Raw genomic sequence first — 23,539 nt, forward strand, 5'->3', positions numbered from 1 at the left:
TCGATCTCGTCGTTTTGCACATCCTGAAGACCTAGAGAATATAAAACATTGAATTTAGATAATGACAGAGAATAACCAATGTGGTAAGCTTACATCACACTTTTACTTGACACAGAATACCCAGTATGGTAACCTCGCATCACATTTTTACTAGACGGAGAATACCCAGTATAGCTCGCATCACATTTTTACTTGACGGAGAATACCCAGTATGGTAAGCTCTCATCACATTTTTACTTGACGGAGAATACCCAGTGTGGTAAGCCCGCATCACATTTTTACTTGACGGAGAATACCCAGTATGGTAAACTCGCATCACATTTTTACTTGACGGAGAATACCCAGTATGGTAAACTCGCATCACATTTTTACTTGACGGAGAATAGCCAGTGTGGTAAGCTCGCATCATATTTTTGGTTGACAGAGAATACCCAGTGTGGTAAGCTCGCATCACATTTTTACTTGACGGAGAATAGCCAGTGTGGTAAGCTCGCATCACATTTTTGGTTGACAGAGAATACCCAGTATGGTAAGCTCGCATCACATTTTTGGTTGACAGAGAATACCCAGTATGGTAAGCTGACAGAGAATACCCAGTATGGTAAGCTCGCATCACATTTTTGGTTGACAGAGAATACCCAGTATGGTAAGCTCGCATCACCTTTTTGGTTGACAGAGAATACCCAGTATGGTAAGCTCGCATCAAATTTATAATTTTCTACCTTCAGATTCACTCTCCGATGAATAAATTACACGAAGATGTTTCTTTTTTCAGAGTCTCTTGTAATTTTCTTGTTTGAATGTTTTCTTCGCTGTCTTCGTTCCTTCGTCTTCTCCCCATGTTGATAGTAGCTTCGTATATTGTAGACGTGCGGAGGCTTCGGCACGGAAACACAGAATGAGCGCAGTAACAAGAATATCCCACCTTATCGGGTAAGTAGTGGGAGGTAGTAAGGGAATAGTCAATACAACAACTAATTTTTATTTTTATAAAAAAAAAAAAAAAAACTATAAACTACCGTGCGAGGCTGGTGCTTGGGAATACTACTACAATATGTAAACACAAATCGCTAAGAATGAAGCTGGAAACATAATAATATAATAGCGATTATAAGAGCAATAATATATAAATTATCTATACGCGGAAAAGCATTTTTACTAACACGCTACAATTTTTTTCTAAGTGCAGTAAGTTACGTGGGCGGGTTACCAGTGAAGAATGATAAGATGAGCAGTCAGGTCAGTTAGCCCATCGTAGTAAATCATAAGGTCAAACCGACACGGTACATTGCTAGCAATGGGGTCATCAGTCCACATTACTAACAATTACCTTCCTCACCATTACAATTTTTATAATAATATGATTGTGGTTCACAAAATAACACTATTTTAAAGCCATTAGAATATGTCTTTCTAGTGACCCTTCAATTAGGCCTGAAACATTATTAATTAATCATTTTCAAGATTAGGGCGACAAAATAAAAGTTGGAGACTACATTTTTAATTAGCACTGTGACATCATTTTCCGAGGAATGGAGTGGGCGACGCTAACTGGCTAATTGTATAGTGATGAAAATTCTCTTTAATTCTAATATTCTTAGTCGTATAATTTATGGTATTGTTTATGTCGTCTTAATAGTAAGAATCTTAAGCTAAACTGTAAATTGAAAAATGTAGATAGATTACGTTAAAAATTCTACTATTATATCTTAATTTAAATTCATAATCCTAGATCTACCAATCAGAAACATCAATTTATAAAAAATGTCATTTGTTTTATAATAACATGTCTCCATATATCTCTATATATTCTACTCTAGAAGAGATGATATTGATGAGTTCTTTTCCAAAAATAAGCCTATATTTTAACTCTAAATGATAATGCGTAAAGAATATTTAACAATGGTGGAATAATTCGTATTATAGGTTTCACAAAAATAATAAATTTGTTTGGCTCCCAAATAAACATTGGGATATCATTTTCCATATTAATAACTTCTCGGATACTTCTCAGAAAGCAATAAAGATATATTTCTTATCGTACGCGATATAAATAATACCTACGATACACCTGTGTCGTATTAATATATTGGGGTATCTTCATATATATAATAAGTGCTATATTTGTAAATATTCTTAAATACTCATATTTAGGAATATTCTATTCGAATCCAATTTAAATCGAATTTAATTGTACGAGTATTTTGTATATTGTTGTAATAGTCGGTACAAAATTGTGTGTGATATTATTGAAACAACGGATAAAAAATTATAAACGCTTGTTAGTGTAGGTACGAACAGTAACAGTGAAAAAGTGTCAATAAAATATGTGACAATTCTAGTATAGAAAAGACATTAATAATTGATATTAAATTCTCGTGTCACAATGTTAGTTATCATACTCCTTCAAGCGGCTTGACTGACTTTTATGAAATTTTATATGCATATTCAGTAGGTCTCGGAATCGGCTACTGTCTATTTTTGACACACCTAAGTGATAAGGGTTGTCCACCTCTAACATTTATTTTTTGGCCAATTTTTTTTATAATTTGGCATTTAAAAATACATAAAACACTGAACCCTTCTATTATCTTTATATCTTCTATTTTTTAATAGTGGTGGTAATAGTTAATGTATATGGCAAAAAAGCTTTTGGGGGATCAGCTAGAAAATATATAAAATGTAAAATGTCTTTGCACACTTTTAAAAGACATTAAAAATTGATACAAAAAATATATATAAAAGTGTGCGAAGAGTTTGTAACAAGATTGTTATTAAGTTATCTTTTTTATTACTTGTTTTACTTGACTGCAATGAATAAAATAAGCTTATATTTCGAAACATTGGAGATTCAACTATTACCTTATATTAGTCTTTCAATAGAATATTATTTTATCTGTGGCTTTGCCTTATTCGCCGTACCCAGGAGGGCCTGTCCTGAGACTTGAAATATCTCTTAATTAGTCTCTGTAGGAAGCAAAAAATATTATGTAAAGTAATAATAATTTAAGGGCCCTTTGTCTATACTAATATATTTCAGCTGAGGAGTTAGTATGTACGTTTTGTACGTTTAATTCTAAAAAAAATCCGATTCCATTGGAAAATTGTTATAGTGTTGGATAGTCCATATTTAGAGGAAAGTTATAAAAATGTCATGCGTTATCAATAAACGCTCGGTAAAGTACTAAAATATCTATGAGTTTTATGCATTAATATACATTTATATTTTATAGGAAATCGTGTTGATAAAAAAAAAACGATTGATCAATTGATCACATCTTAAAGAATGCTATAAAAACATGCCTTACTTACTATGAACACAAAGGAAAACAATTTCCTTCTGCCATAAAAATATGAGTAGGTACTGGAGTAAGGAAGAGGCAATTACCAAGTAATGAATTCCTTATAAAAGGTTCATTCTATACGTTCCACAACTCATTATGCAGCCTATTTTGATATTTACACGTAACGCCAATATTTGCTGGCAAACATCTTGGCTAAATACATATAATGTAGTCATAATTTCAATGTCTGTTTCGTGATTTGTGTTGAAATATATATTATAACTAGCAATTTCCTATGACTTCGTTTTATTTTTTGGTATAAACGATAGCATATATCCGGTCTGGGGGCACTATAGGTATATCTTCACTTAAAATTACATTTCCTATTGATTTGTTTAGCCGTTTTGTCTTGAATAAACTCGTAAATATTATAATCATTACATAGTATAACACAAAGTCGCTGTCGCTGTCCGTCCCTATGTATGCTTAAATCTTTAAAACTATACAAAGGATATTAAAATAGTTTTTTTAATAGATAGAGCGATTAAAAAGGAAAGTTTGTATATATAAAACACGTACATTAGTGCGAAGCCGGGGCGAGAAGCTAGTGTCGTATATAACAAACAGAAAGGCAGACAGACACATTCTCATATTTATAATGTTATTACATTATTATGTGTCATATTTCTTCCATAAACATACTATACATATAATATATTAATTTAAGTATTGTTTTAGAAGTATTATAGTGTATGTACATAAAATACGAGTATAGTGGATGGATCGAAGATTGCAGATTTCATAATTTAAATATTTTAATAAAATAACCTAGCAATTCTTGGGTTTATTTATATGTAAAAATTTGTGACTTAAGTGTACTCTAGATTTGAGAAACATGAAGAAAAGGTTGTGTTTTGAAACGTAGTTAGAACAAAAATAAAGAACATACATTATTGTACTTGCCACTCTGTTATGGCTGTTAAACATTTTGATATGACAGAATGACTGACATGGTAGACACAACACTAGGAGATGTTAAAATGAGAAATATAAGGATTCATTTGCATTATATTCTATTGTAAAAAAAGTTGTAAACGCTCTTAAGCGTTCTTAGATAAGTGTGTAAAAGTTTAAAAATGTTAGTGACAATTCGATGTTTTATTTACTTAAAAGTTTTCTTCATCTGTTCATGTTGACCTAAGATTTGAATTTCGAATTTGTTAGCTAAAATTATAGTTTATTTTGGTGGTTGTTCAATGTTTTCATTGTATTCGAAAGTTCTAATTAGATTGACATCTATGGTAGTTCCAAGTTTCGAATATTGATTTCGTTATGTAAAAATAATTTGTTTTATATACCTAACAGGAATAACACCTGATGCATCCAACTGTTGGTAAGTGACGATCATAGTCTATATGTGATACACGAATGTACTCATACGTTGCCATTCCTAACGAGTAAGATCTCATACCTGTGTGCTCTGTAATTTCATATTACGTATAAATATTTTTTCTTCTTCTCATTAATTTGAAAATTATACGATTTTTCAAACAAGCTAATACTAAAGAATAGTGTTAGTTTGTACCAAATTTTGTATAATCTACACCAATTATGATAAAATAAAAACCATGCGTACAAAAGAGCGAAACAAAAATAAGAGAATGTGAAAAATGTTCAGTGAAATATTTTATAGGGCCAATTGAAACGTTCCACGTTTTTTCACATGTATAGCATTTATTGTAACATAGACACAGTGAATTTCATTTGAATGCGGCCCTGAGTTCCTATTGAATTCTTTTCATGAAAACAGTTTTTTAATTTAAATATAGGTCGGAAGTGGCTTGAATATTGTTCCATTGATTCTGTAAGCTAGATATTGATTACACCTGATAATTCATGATAACACTGGTAGTACTGCGATAAAGTCTGTCGAGTATATAGATATCAAACAGAGCTACAAGCGTAATTATAGAGTAAGTACTTACAACTGGTAGCTTATACTATTTAATAAATTTTGAAAATAAACTTCTACATTTTCTGAACTGTTAGTGATTTTGGTAGCAGTTTTTTAATTAAAATACTTATAATATAAGCAAATTAAGAGATTAAGAGAGAAGAGCCATCTATTTGAGACTTGTGTCATCTATTTTTGTCACCAGTAGCTTTCTTTAGAAGTTACAGTTCTAGTTCAATTTGGCTTCTTTCAAAATCTCCTCTGAAACCGCACTGTCCGATACCACTTAGGTTCCAGCATGTGGGAAAAGTGACGAGCTTTCTATCGCATACACTTATATTTGTGAAATGAACTACCTGCCCGGGTTTTCTCGAGAGACTACACCATGGGGTTTTTCAAGAAGGGTATATTAAGGTTTCTTAAGGGTTGGCCTCTGGTATTTCAAGCGTTCATAGGCTACGATAACTGTTTACCATCAGATGGGCCGTATGCTTGTTACGTCATGGTATAAAAAAAATATGACTTTGTAATTCTATACCAGATACAAAAGCATATGTCAACTTGACATTGCTATAAATATATTTAGTTTCGCTAAAATTTAATTCCTATATGTATATCTTGAGTTGTGGTATTAAATCTACAAGCCTAAATGTACAGCGCTCACAACTATTTGCTTATTTTGTTTGCTTCCGTTAATTTGTTTAACACTTCTATGGTTAAATATCTAGCAGAACGAATATACTGCTTTCCGAAACAAGGAATAATTGTAATTTATCTCAATTTACCAATGTCTGAAGCGGTCTGCCGATAATTGAAACCCGTCACAATGAAACAGGATGTATATTTCTATTTGGGAAATTGATATTCACAAAATATGTGATCCTTGCCTAAGTGTTTATGAGCTATAAATTGTTGTGTTAATCTATAGTGACCGGGATCATAAATAGTTATATTAAATTATTAAAAGCAAATCAAAAATTATTTATTCATACAGTAAATTTTAACCGCTTATGAACGTCAAATTATTTATATTAGTATCTAGTATACAGATTAAATTGAGAAGAACTGGCTAAAATCTTAACTAAATTTCTTTTTTTTAAAAGCCAGTTTATTTACATTATATACTTATATATAGGTGTCTAACATTAAATGAAAATCCGTTCATGTACAACTATTGCCATTCACTTTTTGTCATTTTAGTGAGTAATAGGCTTTGTTTAGTCTATATTAGTCTATATATTATTTTTAAATTTATTTAAAGGTTGTTAAATTTTTATTCCCATTCCCATAATAAATTCATTGACTTTCTCTAAACAATACTCAGGAACTTGCTGACTAGTATTTATAATGATATATGTTATACTTTTTATTGCTAATTATTTCGTTTTCACTTTCATTCTTGAGGAAAAGTAATATATAAAAAAGTATTGTTTGAGCTGAAACTAATTTCGATTCTAACCCTTTTCAAATTGAGTGGACATTGATTTAATTTTTTTTTATTAAAATGCTGATTATATACAGAAGTATTAAATGCCAGTCATATATTTCAACGTTCTAAAGTACGAATACCGATATAATAGTACGTAGTACAAACCAGAGATATATTTTTTCAGCCCCGCTCGTCGAAAGACAAATACGGTTTTATTAATTCCAGGTCTCGTGGAAACTCTTTTGAATTTAAAGCTCACTTTAACCAATGGTTGTAATTATTAAATATGTACGGAATGCAAAACCATAATGGAAATAAAATATTAAAACGGCTTTTATTTTTAGGTTTTCAAACGCAAGTCTGAATCCCGATTTATTTTTAAATTTTTTAAGTTTGATTATGAAAAGCCTTCAGGAATTTACTGACCACATTTAAAAAATAAAAAGCATCTATGACGCTATTTGATACCAAATAGATTTTTTCATCGTTTGTACTGTCGAATACTTAAACTAGCGGCGTTTTAGTTACAAATTGTAATGTCATTGAATTGACTAAGATTTTGATACACTTTTAATTGCATTAAAAATTGAGGACATACATGTAGTGGGATTAAGAAGCACCTTTTTAAACATGGTTGAAAAATAAAGCTAGGTATGCATCCGCTTAAAAATGTTATCATAGCCAACTCTTTAATCCATAACTTTCTGTAAGTTAAAGGAAGTTGGCATCCCCGAGGAATCACAAAAAGGTCTTTTATTCAGTACAGGCTCTTAAAGTTGTTCTATTCTCAAGAGGGATAAAACGTATCGAATTTAGAAGTATCCATTAAATCGGATACAAAGTATTTTTACTTATTGGTTGCCAGAGTTATGATAATGCGCGGGATATTGGCCAATGTCACGTATAGAGCTTCTCTATGTTTTTATGTATTACGTGTGCGTCACGGTAAATAATGTCCATCCATACTGGAATATTAATATAAATAGATCTCTCTTTTCTGTTATGTCTGATTATTACATATCTATAATTATTTAGATTTTATTCGGAAGTCTGCGAAATTGAACGTATATAGAGAAAATTGTTTAAATTTTCTCCATGAAGTACATTCATACAGTAGTCTGGAAATTACTGTATTACAATTTTTTTTAAAACCGTTTAAGCAATATATATAATATTTATCGTTATTTAACGTTTTTTTAACGTTTTAGTATCTACATTAATTAAAATATTTTTTTGTATAATAATTTACTGACCTGTCTCAAAAACACTTTTACGTTTCTAATAAAAAAAATTCTAAACCTTTAATAAAAATCTTATTAAATGTTACCGTTTTACTTCAACATAAGGTCAATATTCATAGATATTAAAAATATATAAACTTTTCTAAAAAAAATTAAAGCAGGTAGACTCGAGACTTTGTTATAATCAAATCAAATTATAATTTTGCTCACCCACATGTTTATATTACCACAGATTTGTTTATCTAATCGTATCGAGAAAGGGATCACAGTGAAAGTACAATGGAGAAAAGGACAAACTGTTTCAACACATACCCTGATTGTGTCCTCTCTATGCTAATTTACCTAACACAACTTTTATGCAGGTTTATACGAAACAAAATTGAACTAAATTTCCTAAACAAGTACATGTTTTTGTTTACAAAAAACAATGACTACCAAACAAAAGTAAACCCTACTAATTACAAAAATAACATCGTTTCTTTTTCCTGTTATGGTAAAAAATTTACACACACAAAACACATAAATTTAGACCGTAAGAACTCGCCTTCTAATTCATTCTTCTATTTCATATCATGTATGTAAACTACTGTTACCGTTTACCATCACGCACGCACGCACGGTAGCCTGTTAGCTTGTTTGCCATTCCAATTACATAAAAAAATAACTGACCTATTATTCTCCTGATTATAGTATCATACACCATATGATACTATAATCAGGAGAAATATCGGAGTAGTAGTGGGGAGAGTTTTAGATTGCTTTTTGATCGCCTCGTATGTAGCAAATCGGACCAACTTCACACTAGTATACCCGCCAACTGATTTTTATATTCACCGCTGTGATATTGCCGTAATGTTGTATAGTAAGGTTTTTCAGTAATATTTACAATAATCTTAGGATAACTCACAGAGCGCCATCTAGACCTAAGTTAAGCTACCTAAAGTACTAGTACCTATAACACAATTATGGGTAATAGGTAACTGATACATCGTATTATATACTCGTATTATACATAGAATACACCCAGATCGATACAAACAATCATACTCATGAATAGAAATGTTTGTGCCGTGCGAGGAATCGAACCCACGACCATCAGAAGTAAGACGGTGTGTTAAACCGATAGACCACCGTGATTGTCAAATACGATGTCGAGGTAATGGAACTTTTTAGCAATAAGAGAGTTTACAAATTGAATCGCCATGTTTATTTTCAATATGTTCAAACAAAAATTTGTATATTGAAAGCCAGGAAATTAATATTTAACATCCTATTTAGTTTATAAATTATGCGCCAACGATCTTATAATAACTTCCGGTTATATTGAAGTTTATCGAGATATAGTTAGATGTATATATTGTGTTGGACTAGTTATTAATAATCCTCTCAATCTATTGAAATGCATTAGATCCGTTGTGAAATTAGATATATTACTTTACTCTTAGAATTACGTACTATCTAATGTCAAAGTAATGATGTCATAAAATTTAAAACACGTGGGTTAAAATCTCACGTTAATATGGCAAGATCCAAAGTGTCAAGAGAACATAATACAAGAGTATATAATTACACACTACCGTAATTATACATATAAAAGGATTTCTTCAGCGTAGTATAATATAAGAAATCTGTGGACAATGTACCTATTTAAAAAAGAACTAGATCACAAAATATGTAATACTACTATTACTTAGCCTCCATTTATTAATAATATGGATTTATTATGTTAGTACAGATATATGAAATAGTTATATCATACTGTTATCGGCTACTTTGAACAAAACCATTTGTTTAGAACCTAGGTAACATAAGTACCTACAATGTGTCCAAATAATTAGATAATAATTATATACTAAAAATGAAAAAATGTATATATACTTCGTAAAGTTACTTATAGCCTTACGTTATATTTTTTGAAAAATAGTCATGATGGTTATTTTTTCTCATATTAAAGAGCACGAGGGCCGTGAAATACCTACAGGTATGGTATGTACAGTGAGCCTGATATTACAGGAGACCCACTCGCCTTATTTCCACAGTAAGACCTGTTCACCCGTATAATTGTGAAAAGGTAAAAAGATAGACTCACTTACTAGCGCATTTATACTACTAATATTGTTATAGAGTAGCGTACTTTGTGACAAATGTATGAAAAATAGACGATGGTTACAAAGCACAAATAGGTCGGTGCAAGAGTAGGAACTTGACATGAAATTGCGTCTGGCCAGCGTTTTAATAGTAGGCTAATCCTCCTCTTAGGGAAGAGAACCGCCCCTTACTGTGAGACGTTAATGGGCTATTACGGATGGACATACTGCAAATGACAGAAGAGCTCTAATGCTTTACAATTATATATACTATAAAGGCATAATACTCGTACATCAATGTACTAATGAGATTCATGGCGTTCTTCTCAACTCAAATAGCTTTTGAAATTGGATGGTAAATAAATTTAGACGTGATAAGTGACCGAAAATTTCTATGATTAAATGACTTTTAGTTCGACATATCTAGTATATATAAAAAAATACCAAATCATAAACTCATATACGTATAACGTTGGTAGAACCGTTTTAAAATACTTAAACGGAACTTAAAGTTAAAATTAAATTCATAAAAGTCGAGGAGGACTGGAAGAGAATGGTTAAGCTATAAGATCGCCTTCTTTACCATCTTAATCTGTAAATTGTGTTCGTTAATTATATTACATTTCTAGTGCAAAAAGAGTTAATTAATAAATATGCCGCTTTAGTCACTTACCTTATACACATATTTTATGTTATTTTCTAATGAAACCTTGTACTATAAGTTAACGTTTCATTGGAGAAGAACTGGAAAGAAATCAACTGCTAATTTTATTATTTTATTGCGAACGTCGTTTATATATTTGGATGTAAATAACACCATTATATTGAAAATACATACACATACATATTGATATGAGTCGACCCGTTCCTTAGTATGAAGGCTTTGGTCAGTAAGAATGTCATAGTTAAATTGGTATAATGTTTAAAATATTCTTTCTACTATATTTTCTATTATATACATGAATTTTAAGCTGACATTTTAAAGATATTCACTTTAAAACTGGCACCACTTGCTGCTAATGTGTCCTACATTAAACAAAGGAATGGCGCATTAGCGATATGTTTACGTATGTACACGAAATCTACATACATAATACATTTCGTGCACACAGAAATCTCCATCACAGAGATTAAATAAGGATTTCTTATTCATTCCAACCCCCATTACGTTCTAAGCTGCTATTCCTCTGCGTTAAGTGGGTTATTCGCTTTAAATTACATACAATAAAATATGGGGACTAAGAGGGGGTTATAAACGAAACAATTCTTCTTCAGAACGTGACGCGTGGAAGCCGTGTGTTCCGCTTACTGTAAAGAATATCATTAGCCCACGCGGAGATTTTAAAGTATTTCCTAAAGTTTAAAACTTTACAAAGAATTTTTAAGGTAAACTTCGTTAAAAATTCCATTCATTTTGAATCACGGGAGCGGTATACAAGAAACTACATACTTATATATTCGATTACGCTGTGGTGTGTACTTTCTTGCGCCTCAAAAGATTATTGAATTACGAGAATAGGGCTAATAAACAATGCGTAATGTATGTTGTGTTATTAAATGGACTGCTATTTATATACTAATTAGCAAAATTTGTGTACAATGTAATTACCAAGTTTGTAGCTACTGTTTCTGAAATGCCATTAGATACTACACACTCATGTATTGTTATATTTTTATTTAATTGATATATACGAGTATTTTATCCAGGTGTTAATTCTTATATCTTTAGTATACTTGTAATTTAATGGACGCTGATATTAAATACAATATTTCGTAGATATTTTAGAGTTTAAGGAATTAATAATATATTTAGTATGAATAGTCGCCAATACTGGTTTTGATAATACATATTATTAGTATTCAAAGAAAAATACAATAGCGACTCGGTATTAATATATATTAGTATTTCTGGTATTAATTATTTATTACTTAAATGGATCATAATGCGATTAATTTTGTGGTAAATAAAGGTATTCGACTCTCGAAGATAAAAAAATAACTTTGGTATATTAATAATGTTAGTTCAACATGAAGACAATAGATACAAAATATAAGGTTAATAGACAATTCTACAAAAAATTCCCAAATGATACTAAATTTAATGTATATCTTCTTATGTATATCTCTAGAATAGAAATACATTAGAAATATCATGGTTTTTACAAGATAACGTAATGACTTTAGTTCATTCATGTATATAGGTGAAGGTTACTGTTTATCATCAGGTGGTATCATATTATGCTGGCAGCATGTTTGCCATTCCAATTACAAAAATGTGTTAAAATTCATAACTTATCTTCTGTAATGGTTTTTTCTTTAAGTTTAAATGAGATTAGAAGAAAACACGACACGCGGTCGCCCAGGTACTACTAAATAGAATCGTAATAATTCATTAGAAGAAAATGTAGGGTATCGCATACTGGTAGAGAGGTCGTGAAAGGAAAGAATTCTCATTATCAAGTCGCAGTTGGCGGGAATTCGAGCCATTGTTAATGGCTGCTATCGGATGGCGTTCGCATTGTTTTCACACAAAAATACACATGGAATTTGATTTATTAAATACCCATTTTATAATTTACGTGTTATTTGTTATGTATGGATACAGGATACTGTTTTGTAACCGTATTTAATTAAAATATTTTATTTCAATAACTTTTTTAAATGTTGATTATGTGATTCGTTAGACCTTTTCCTTGATATTATTATTAGCATTTATACAAAGCTAGCTATATATTATATATCACAGAATTAACATTTAAAATAGTTATTGAAAATAAAATATTATTATATCGACACAGCCGAACAATTACTATATATTAATTTCCATAAATCAGTTTAAATATTAATTGCAGTAATTTCTGTAGGAGTGAAGAGAATTTGAAATCAACGAATTGTTTGAGTTATGGCATTTTCTTTCTAGGTAGATACCTAGAGAGAAGAAATGCCATACAAAGCAAACAGGTTTTGTCGTCGGCTTTAGGGAGCTAAAAGAAGCCAGGCCACGTACCTACCCATAAAACTAAACTGGTTTTATCAAATAATGTAGTATAAATCTGAAAATAAATAAAAAAAAATACTGTTTATAATAAAAAGAGAGTTTTTGTTTTCGGACTACTCTAACGCTATAGTAGGACTTTACAGCATCACCGGACGATAGGGGGTGAGTGCAGATGGCACTCCAAACACGCGGAATGACTTATGGAGCGGCTGAAGGCCAATTTCCGACTGACAGATACGACTAGACTGAGGCCACCGCTATGGGCTCGAACCTTGGCTCAGGCCGTCGTAATTTCGATTTTCGTTTCAATTGAACGGGGGGTCGATCAGAGGGGGTAAGAATTCGCTCAATTTATTTGTGTTTATATAATTGGTATAGCAAACAAGTTGACGACTCACCTGTTAGACGGTAACCGTCACCTGATTGTCACATAAACAGGACCACGGATATCACGTTATCATGTGACTTCCATTCATGCGTTGCTATTGCTGAGGACTAAAATGTCATGCCTGATATATTATTGACGATGTTGAACAATTTTTTTTTCTCATGGTAATTGATTCAGTATGATGAATAACATTCTCTGTGTATATAATAGTATCATTAACTGTGTTGCTTTGGTATAATAATCCTGGGTTATAGGTAATTAGATATTGTAATCAAAACTTTTCTTTTTGTTCCGCCGTAGTCAGGTAACTAAATAAAGTCGAGTTTGTAGTCGTACAGAACTAAATAGTTAGTCCTTGAAATTGGATAATACGTGTATGCTGTGAAGCCACAAATTGTACAACCTTTTTAGCAATTGTACTAAAAAGGGTCTTTGTAGCCTGACTCTATAAAGACTTAATTGCAGTGACTTTATTTAGGGAATATTTTAGAATTTGCATTTTTCTTATTTACCTATATTCAACCCTTCTTTTAGTAAGTATATATTAAAAAATATATGACTATTAAATATTCATGAGTGACTCAAACGTTTTTCCAGAAAGTAATAACAACTTTTTCCTCTTTTATGTTTGGATGTACTTTGCAGCAATAAAAAAAGATTGTAATTTAGCCGGCCCACCAAAAGATAATGTTCTTTTAATGGATGAATATGGAATGGCGCACCCGCTTGTGTTAACGATATACGCTGGCGGGGTACCAGTGGAGTTTGATAAAATGAGGATTAAGTTAGATCAGTTTTCCTATCGCGACGAACTTATCAAAAATTAACCACGTTGGTTTTCACCTATTGACTTGAATTGCAAGTAATAACGCCACCAGTCTCTGTAACCATATTATGTTACCTATGCTATTAATAACAATGCCCTCTTTAATAATGTTAACAAATATTACTTTCTAGCCAGTGGTAATGTCAAGTTTGTTCCTGCAATTGAGTGCTTTGAATTCGAAATTTGAATAGAGTTACTGTAATTGTTCTTTTGTTTCTTATGTCCAATTTAATTGCGGTTTTGGAAACACGAACTATTTATATAATTATTAATAGTTTGACTCATTAGATATTTACATATTTTTTTTTTAAGTTTTTAAACATAAATATATATATGAAGATAAAAATTAGTATCAATGATAAATAATTTTATTTAACTATGTAATGTGTCCGATATTCTTTAAAAACACCCATTGAAATTACGACTTTTAGAGTCTATTGAGTTATTAGTTTCTAAAGTAGTAGCTCTAAGCAGTGTTATAATACATATTTTTTATAACAATAAACCGACTTAAATTGTAATCTGAGGTTACTACCACGCAATTAAAATTGTGGGTGCTAAATACGTACAAGATTAAACTAAACTTTAAATTATTTATATCGGGTTTACTTAGGTTGTGTTCGGAGCTACTCGCCTCGTTTTATATCACGTATAAGCCGTCATGAACGATTTAGATTAAATATGAGTAAGGATAGTGTTTACTAAAACAATTTGATATTCAAAACCTAATTTTTTTTTTAAATACTTAGGCATGTTGGAATTTGGGAATCCTAAAACAGCTCAACCCTTTTTACGACCCATGTTTAGCCATTTCTGAGGATCAATGCATTATGTCTGTACCTTTGTTTTTTTACGCCAGGAAAATCTTCGTGAAGGCTCACCAAGGTTTAAGGGTTGATGGGATCTGCCGGATTTTTACCGGCCAAATATCTGACAGTTTTCGCATTTGCCCAGAGCATGGGTCCTATCAAAGGGACCTTCTCTCTAGGCGTGCAGGAATATCCTCTGCATCCATTTCCAGAGCCTACTCTCCCTGTATCTAGTAATTTCAATGCAAATTCTCAATGTTGAAACAGGAACACAGCTTGCAAAGCAAGTTGCTTGGTCCCAGTAACGGGATCCGTTTATTATGACAACTTTAGCTTGACTTAGAATAAGCAACATTTACTCAAGAATCATAACTAGTTTCAATTATATTACTTTGGTTGGTTTCACTTAATCCTTATAGTTTAGTCAGCTTTTGTTCTAATAGTACTATGAACATGTTATTGTTTTATCTCTCAACGTTTTCTTGACTGTTGAATAATGAAATCAACTAAATATTTTGTTAGAAATCACCTACACTTTTTATTTACTACGTGGTATCCAGATCAAAAATAGAAATAATTTTTTTAATGGTTTGCCAATATACAATAAAACAAAAATAAGTGATCTTTATATAAATTTGTTGCTTAATTTGAAGTTTATAAGCAAATTGACATGTACATTAAAAGTATTTTTTTACCAACGTTATTGTTTATAATAAGACTTTTGTTACGCAAGCCTAGTATAGAAGGACTGCTGCATTTGCACTGTCCCCAATAAACATTGCACGCGGCACCAAATGCTTGATCAGCAATGAGCATCACGCCATACCGCGTCATGCCTATAGTTACATTTCATTTTTATAGAATTATATAAATCAATCATATTCTGTTCTAACATCGAACTATAAGCATTGTAATTATTATTTTATATTAATAAATTTAAGTTAAGAAAAAGGTTGGATTTTTTTACAACCTCCGGCTGTAGAATCCATAATTGGCGCAGTCGGTAGGATACTCATAAAAATATATATAGATATATTTGAGTATTCGAATTCTACGGGATTTCTACAGTGGAGTTATTCAAAAATTCGAAAGTGTATCAAGATCCGCCTGTACCTGCTCTACGTTCGAGTAATATGCAGTAAGTACTTAGAATCTTTCTCAGTCCTTACTTCCCATACTTTAATATATTTTAATATTATTTTATGTGTGTAATTTTAAGTATCCAAGATTTTTCATCCTAGAGAATCACGGAATATTAGGATAGGTAGTAGTAAGTCAAGTAATAGTAGAATTAATATTTTAGACCAACATAGAAATTTACATATAGAAATGAATAGCAGCGACATCGATACCATATATAAGTCCCTTAGGTTAGTGCCGGAATTCGACGGCAATCCACATATTTTAACAAGATTTATTAATATTTGTGACCAGTTAGTTTTAACACACTGTAATACTGAACCGGGCAATGAACTAGCTAATTTAGCGTTAATTAACGGAATCTTAAATAAGATTTCGGGACAAGCTGCTAGACTTATTAATTCTAACGGGTTACCAGAAAATTGGCAGGGTATTAGGAGTGCATTAATCAATAATTTTGCCGATCATCGTGATGAAACAGCTTTATACAGTGACTTATCTGTACAGACGCAAGGGTCTAGCACCCCCCAGGAATTCTACGAGCGTTGTCAAAATTTATACAGCACCTTAATGACATACATATCACTTCACGAATCAATTCAAACAACTATAGAGGCTAAACGCGCGCTTTATAAAAAGCTTACTCTTCAAGCGTACTTACGTGGTTTAAAAGACCCCTTGGGTTACAGGATACGCTGTATGCGCCCTGAAACCATAGAAAGAGCCCTTGAATTTGTTCAAGAGGAGCTCAATACCTTATATATGCAACAGCGCTATGAAAATACCGTACAAAAAAAGGATTGGCAACAAGCTCATAATTCGCATAACTTACCCCTAAATAACTTTATACCGAAATCCATTCCTTTCAATATGCCGGGACCGTCTAGACAACAGGGTTTCAATACACGGCAATCTACAACTCAACCGCAACCAAACCAAGGGTGGAAACATAATGTACCACCACACGGATTACCACCACGAGGTCCCACTCGTACTCAACAAATTATGCGCGCACCCCCACCAAACTATAACCCTCAAAGTAACGTATTCCGACTTCCTAACAGGCAGCCGCCTCAACAGTTTAATTTTAACAACTCGCCGCGCCCAATGAGTGGTGTTAGCACGTATGTCCCTAAAGTTTTACCTCCTTATGGACATGACTGGCGAAAATTCGGGAACCCGCCGCCTAGTAACTATTTTAAAACACGCGAAGCGAACTTCAACGAATTTTATCCCGCATATACCGATAATTATAGTGACATTTATTATTATCCGGAATACGAATATGAAAACTGTTATAATTACGACCAATATAATGATTATTACTTTAACACCGATTTCAATACCGATATGCCGGTAGTAGAAGAGGTTGAACAAGCATCAAATGTGCAGGACAATTCAAATTTTCAGGAAGCTATAACATCAGAAAAACCAAAATAGAGTTAAATTTCCATATACAAAGACAATTAGGGTATATTCAGATTAGTAATCCACCTCTTAAATTTTTAATTGATACGGGAGCAAATCAATCTTTCATCAGTCCAGAAGCTGTACAAAAGTATTTCAGTCACATTCCTCTTAATTACGAACCATTTGAAGTAACAAATGTACATGCTACCAGTAAAAATGATTACTCTATTAACTTGCCTTGTTTCCCAGAATTTAACGAAAATGATAATATAAAATTTTTTATATACAAATTTCACCATTATTTCGATGGATTATTAGGCTTTGATTTGCTTGACATATGGGATTCAAATATTGATTTAAAAAATAAATTACTAATCACTCGTAATACGCAGATACCTATACAGATGTATGATTCACGTAACGTAAATCTCTATGAAGAGATTATACCAGCAAACTCTTCAAAATTAGTTAGATTACCAGTAAATACCAAGGATGGCGATGTACTAATTGAAAATCAAATTATTTGTAACTGTTTAATTTCCGATTGCGTAACAAAAGTAGTTAATAATAGAGCTTGGGTCGAGTTAAGTAACACTACGCGTAATGATATTGTCTTTTCAATGGATCGACCAATTGAAGCTGAAATATTTAACCATGAATGTGAAAATACTGAAACTTTATCTGATCGTGCTAAAGACGTATTATCTCGCCTCCGTACAGATCACTTAAATGAGGAAGAAAGAATTAATTTACAACAATTATGTGCAAACTATGCTGATGTGTTTTATCTTGAGGGCGAACCACTTACATTCACCAACAAGATCAAACATAAGATAAAAACTACAGATGAAGTTCCAGTACACACAAAAAGTTATAGATATCCATATGTTCATCGACAAGAGGTTAGAGACCAGATTCATAAGATGCTTGAACAAAATATCATAAGACCATCTGACTCTGCATGGTGTTCACCGATCTGGATAGTACCCAAAAAGGCGGATGCATCAGGGAAAGTCAAGTGGCGTCTTGTCGTTGACTTTAGAAAGGTTAATGAGAAAACGATTGATGACAAATACCCCATACCTAATATAACAGATGTTTTAGACAAACTTGGAAGGTGTCAGTACTTCACTACTTTGGATTTAGCTAGTGGATTCTATCAGGTAGAAATGAGTTCAGAGGATATTCACAAAACTGCTTTTAATGTAGAGAACGGTCATTACGAATTTTTAAGAATGCCAATGGGTCTTAAAAATTCACCATCAACTTTTCAACGAGTTATGGATAACTTGTTGAAAGACCTTCAAAATGACATATGTCTCGTATATTTAGATGACATAATAGTATACAGTACCTCACTACAGGAACATATCCTAAATTTAGAAAAAGTATTCACTAAATTAAGAGAATCCAATTTTAAGATACAAATGGATAAGTCAGAATTTTTAAAATTAGAGACTGAGTTTTTGGGACATGTTATATGTAGTGAAGGAGTGAAGCCTAACCCTAATAAAATCCACGCTATTGAGAATTACCCCTTTCCTAAAACTACAACTGAAATCAAACGTTTTCTTGGCCTTCTAGGATATTATAGAAAATTCATACCAGATTTCGCACGCCTCACTAAACCGTTAACTCAATGTCTAAAAAAGGGTTCAAAAATAACATTAGATCAGACTTATATTAACTGTTTTAATCATTGTAAGAAACTATTAACTAATGATCCTATTTTACAATATCCAAATTTTGATAAAGAGTTTTTGTTAACAACCGACGCATCTAACGTCGCTATCGGTGCAGTATTATCTCAAGGACAAATAGGTTCTGACAAACCTATTGCATATGCGTCCAGAACACTCAATTCTAGCGAGCTTAATTATAGCACTATTGAGAAAGAACTTTTAGCTATAGTTTGGGCAACAAAGTATTTTAGACCATACTTGTTTGGCAGGAAATTCAAAATTATAACGGATCATAAACCACTCCAGTGGGTTATGAGTCTCAAAGAGCCCAATTCGCGTCTTACCAGATGGCGATTAAAATTAAGTGAGTACGATTTTACAGTAGTTTACAAACAAGGTAAACAGAATACAAACGCCGATGCGCTTTCACGAATTGAAGTGCATAACGACGAACTTATGTCTATTATAGTTAATCCCTCTGATAATGCACCAACCGTAGACGAATCAAGAACATTAACCGTCGCGGATGCTACAAGTAATTCTAATACTGTTACTGTGCATACTGACAACGAAAATCCAATTTTAGAAATACCCATAACAGACGAACCATTAAATAAATTCACGAAACAGTTAATTCTAAACATCGTAGGCGATATTAAAGGCAGACCGATTTTAACAAAACCTTTCGATACTCATACACGTATATCAATACAAATATCTAAATCTAATCTCGAAGAAGACATCATTAATGCTATAAAAGAATATGTTCATCCAAAAATTAAGACAGGTTTACTTATAAATCCATTTCTAGATATGTACACTGTAGTACCTATTATACAAAAAACATTTAAAAATTCATCTATGAATATTTTATTAACTAATAAAGAAGTCGAAAATGTAAGAGAATATCTGAGGCAACAGGAGATCATTAATAAGTACCATGATGGAAAGACGAATCACCGTGGCATTAACGAATGTCATTTAGCTCTATCTCATAAGTATTATTGGCCGAAAATGCGTGAACAGATTACTAAATTTATTAACGAATGCACAGTTTGTGGTCAAGCAAAATATGACCGCAATCCCATCAAACAACAGTTCAGAATTGTTCCACCAGGCACAAGACCATTAGAATTAGTTCATTTAGATTTATTAACTATATAAAGTGAGAAATTTCTAACTATAGTAGATGCTTTTTCTAAGTATGCGCAAGCTTACCACTTAAGGGATGGCACAGCCATCAGTGTCGTGCAAGGGTTGTTAAACTTTTGTACACATCATGGCGTACCTCTAACCATAGTTACTGATAATGGACCGGAATTCACCAACCAACTTATATCGGAATTCGTCAGGGTTCATAAAATTCAACACCACAGAATAGCTCCTCATACACCGAATGAGAATGGTATCGTAGAAAGGTTCCATTCAACTATTCTAGAGCACCTTCGTATATTAAAAATAAATAATAAATCTGAATCGGTAATAAATCTTATGCCATATGCCCTTCTGGCTTACAATAGTAGTATACATAGTTTTACAAAGTGTAAACCGATTGAAATTATAACTGGCCATTTTGATCCTCGAGATCCATTTGATATAGATCTCTCAACTCATTTATTACAGCAATATATGAATAACCATAAAGATAAAATGAAATTAGTATATAACTCAGTTCATGAACTCTGTAATTCCTCCCGTCAAAATATTACTGAAAATCATAATAAGGATCGTGAAACTGAACTTCAGTATTCACCAGAACAACAGATTTTTGTAAAAAATCCTTTTGCTTCCCGACAAAAGTTAGTGCCCCGTTACACACAAGACGTTGTAATGGCAGACCTCCCTATACATATTTATACTAAGAAAAAACGTGGTCCTGTAGCTAAATCTAGATTAAAAAGAGTCCCTAAAAGCGCCCAATTGTTTCAGGACGCTCCTGGTCAATAGTAAAAAGTATAACGAGGTAATAAAATCTCTCCAAGATAATGAAAATAAAATAGTATCTGAATTTAATGCACATGTTAGTTTATCTAAATATTGGACTGCTCAGTATTCTAAAATCATAAGTAATATAGTAACAAATCAGAATAAGATATACATTTTAGTAGGTAAGATAATAGAAAACGAAGCTACACGAGACTATGATTTAGTAAAAAAAATGCCCATTTATCTCAAATTATAGATATAGTAAGCGATAACTATAATTAACTATAATAGCTTTTATAAAAACTTCTACTATGCACCATTCTGTTTTAGATTCGTATACAATCCGCACTATGATTAATAACATAACTACTATATATGGTACAGATAAAGTAGTAATAGATTTAGATACTAGAGAAATATATTATATAATTAAGTTAGGTTCATATTATATAGATAATAAAATAATATATAAAGTTCCCATCATCTATCCTTTTACGTATGATATGTATAAATTATGTATAATACCCAATAATCACCACGAGATCTTATCACCACCCCATCCGTTCCTTGTTCTTCATGAGAAAGATTTTAAATACATAGAGACAGAATGTCCGAAGACGAGCAGATGGTACTTATGCGGCGCACCCAGCAATATGCAGAATCAATCACCCCAAGACTGTATCCAGAGGCTCATCACCACGCAGCAGCGGGACCGCACATGCAACCCCATTACTGTTTCACTAACAAAATTAGCTTACGAGAAACTCAAGAATAGGCACTACAGTGTGAGTTTTCCAACTCCAACGAAAAGACATTTATCCTGCGGACAAAACCTTTGCAAAACCCTGAAACCCGCATTCAAACTGAATTCGATCAAACTGGATCACCTGCATGAAACAAATATGAAGATGTCAATGGAGGTGCTATTGACACTGCAGACAGAAAATAACAGCGGTATATATCATACGACTATACCGATATATGCAATACTAGTAAGTGCTTGCGTACTTGCTTGTGACATTACATATTATAAATTCCGCATAAAATACCTCAACACCAGGCAAGCTCATCCAGTCAACCATATGGAAATGGAAGGAATCTACACTGTTCCTGAAACAAGGAGAGTTAACCCAGAGCAACCCCCAGCTCAATTTACGACAAACGTCTTCAATAGTCGCTGTTCTACGAGGGGAGGTGTTACGCAAGCCTAGTATAGAAGGACTGCTGCATTTGCACTGTCCCCAATAAACATTGCACGCGGCACCAAATGCTTGATCAGCAATGAGCATCACGCCATACCGCGTCATGCCTATAGTTACATTTCATTTTTATAGAATTATATAAATCAATCATATTCTGTTCTAACATCGAACTATAAGCATTGTAATTATTATTTTATATTAATAAATTTAAGTTAAGAAAAAGGTTGGATTTTTTTTACAACCTCCGGCTGTAGAATCCATAAGACTTTCATAAAGTAGAAACAATTATAGCACAACAAAGAAAAAAATATCAAAGATGGGCAATTTAATAGTTTACATAATATTATTGCTATTTTCTACACAAATATCTTTTGACAAAAAAGAGTGACTTTGACGTGATAAAATATTTGTAAAATGATTCTGCTTTTACGGACTCACAACAAATATAATGTGTTTTCACATGTAATGAGCCCGTCATAACAATATATCTGTTATATATTTTTATTTTCTCGAAGTAAAGTCGTTTCCCAATAAACCTTACACAAACAGATAAATAGTCGTTAAAATTTGTAGATATTTAGAGCATAATAATGATGAAAATTTTAACACTGACAATATCTATATATCGTTAGTAAAATCTACCAGGCGAAATAATTATGGAGGTACTTATATTCATGTTCATTATAAAGTCATAGACTTTTATAAAACGAAGTATAATGTATATACTAATATATAAAACGTCTAATTTCAAGAGTAGTATATATATATATACGTTCTATACTAGTTGTATAAAGATTACTCGTTAATTGATCTAAGAGCAGGCGTTCGTGTAGGAGCCATATGCAATCTCAATAACAAGTAACGAAATAAAAATGATCGCACGATGTACGTGATTGATTCTCTCCCGATTTATTTGTTATTTCAGATTGATTACATACCGAGGAAGAAATGTGTACTACTTTAGTATGATTTATTTATTTCCCGTTTCATCTTCTAATCGTTTCGAGAATCTAAGAATTTCTCTACCACCTGGCGATTGAAATGTCCGCTCTGTTGTGTACTTGTAGTTTACTAGATTCTAACACAATCACGGCAATACCCTCGGGGCAATCGAAGTGATCGATTTCATCTCGATTTGTTTGTTCGCTCTAGAATCGATTACG

At 32.2% G+C, this 23,539-nt stretch overlaps 1 protein-coding gene across 1 annotated transcript in view; it reads left to right on the forward strand.

Moving 5' to 3' along the window:
• LOC131853240 (uncharacterized) overlaps window positions 1-23,539 on the forward strand; it is a 64,877-nt gene that overhangs the window by 25,809 nt on the left and 15,529 nt on the right. The gene's annotated exons all lie outside the window — the stretch shown is intronic.

Source organism: Achroia grisella, unplaced genomic scaffold (genome assembly GCF_030625045.1).
Source record: "Achroia grisella isolate CSIRO2021 unplaced genomic scaffold, CSIRO_AGI_Agris_v1 utg900, whole genome shotgun sequence".
Lineage (NCBI taxonomy): Eukaryota > Metazoa > Arthropoda > Insecta > Lepidoptera > Pyralidae > Achroia > Achroia grisella.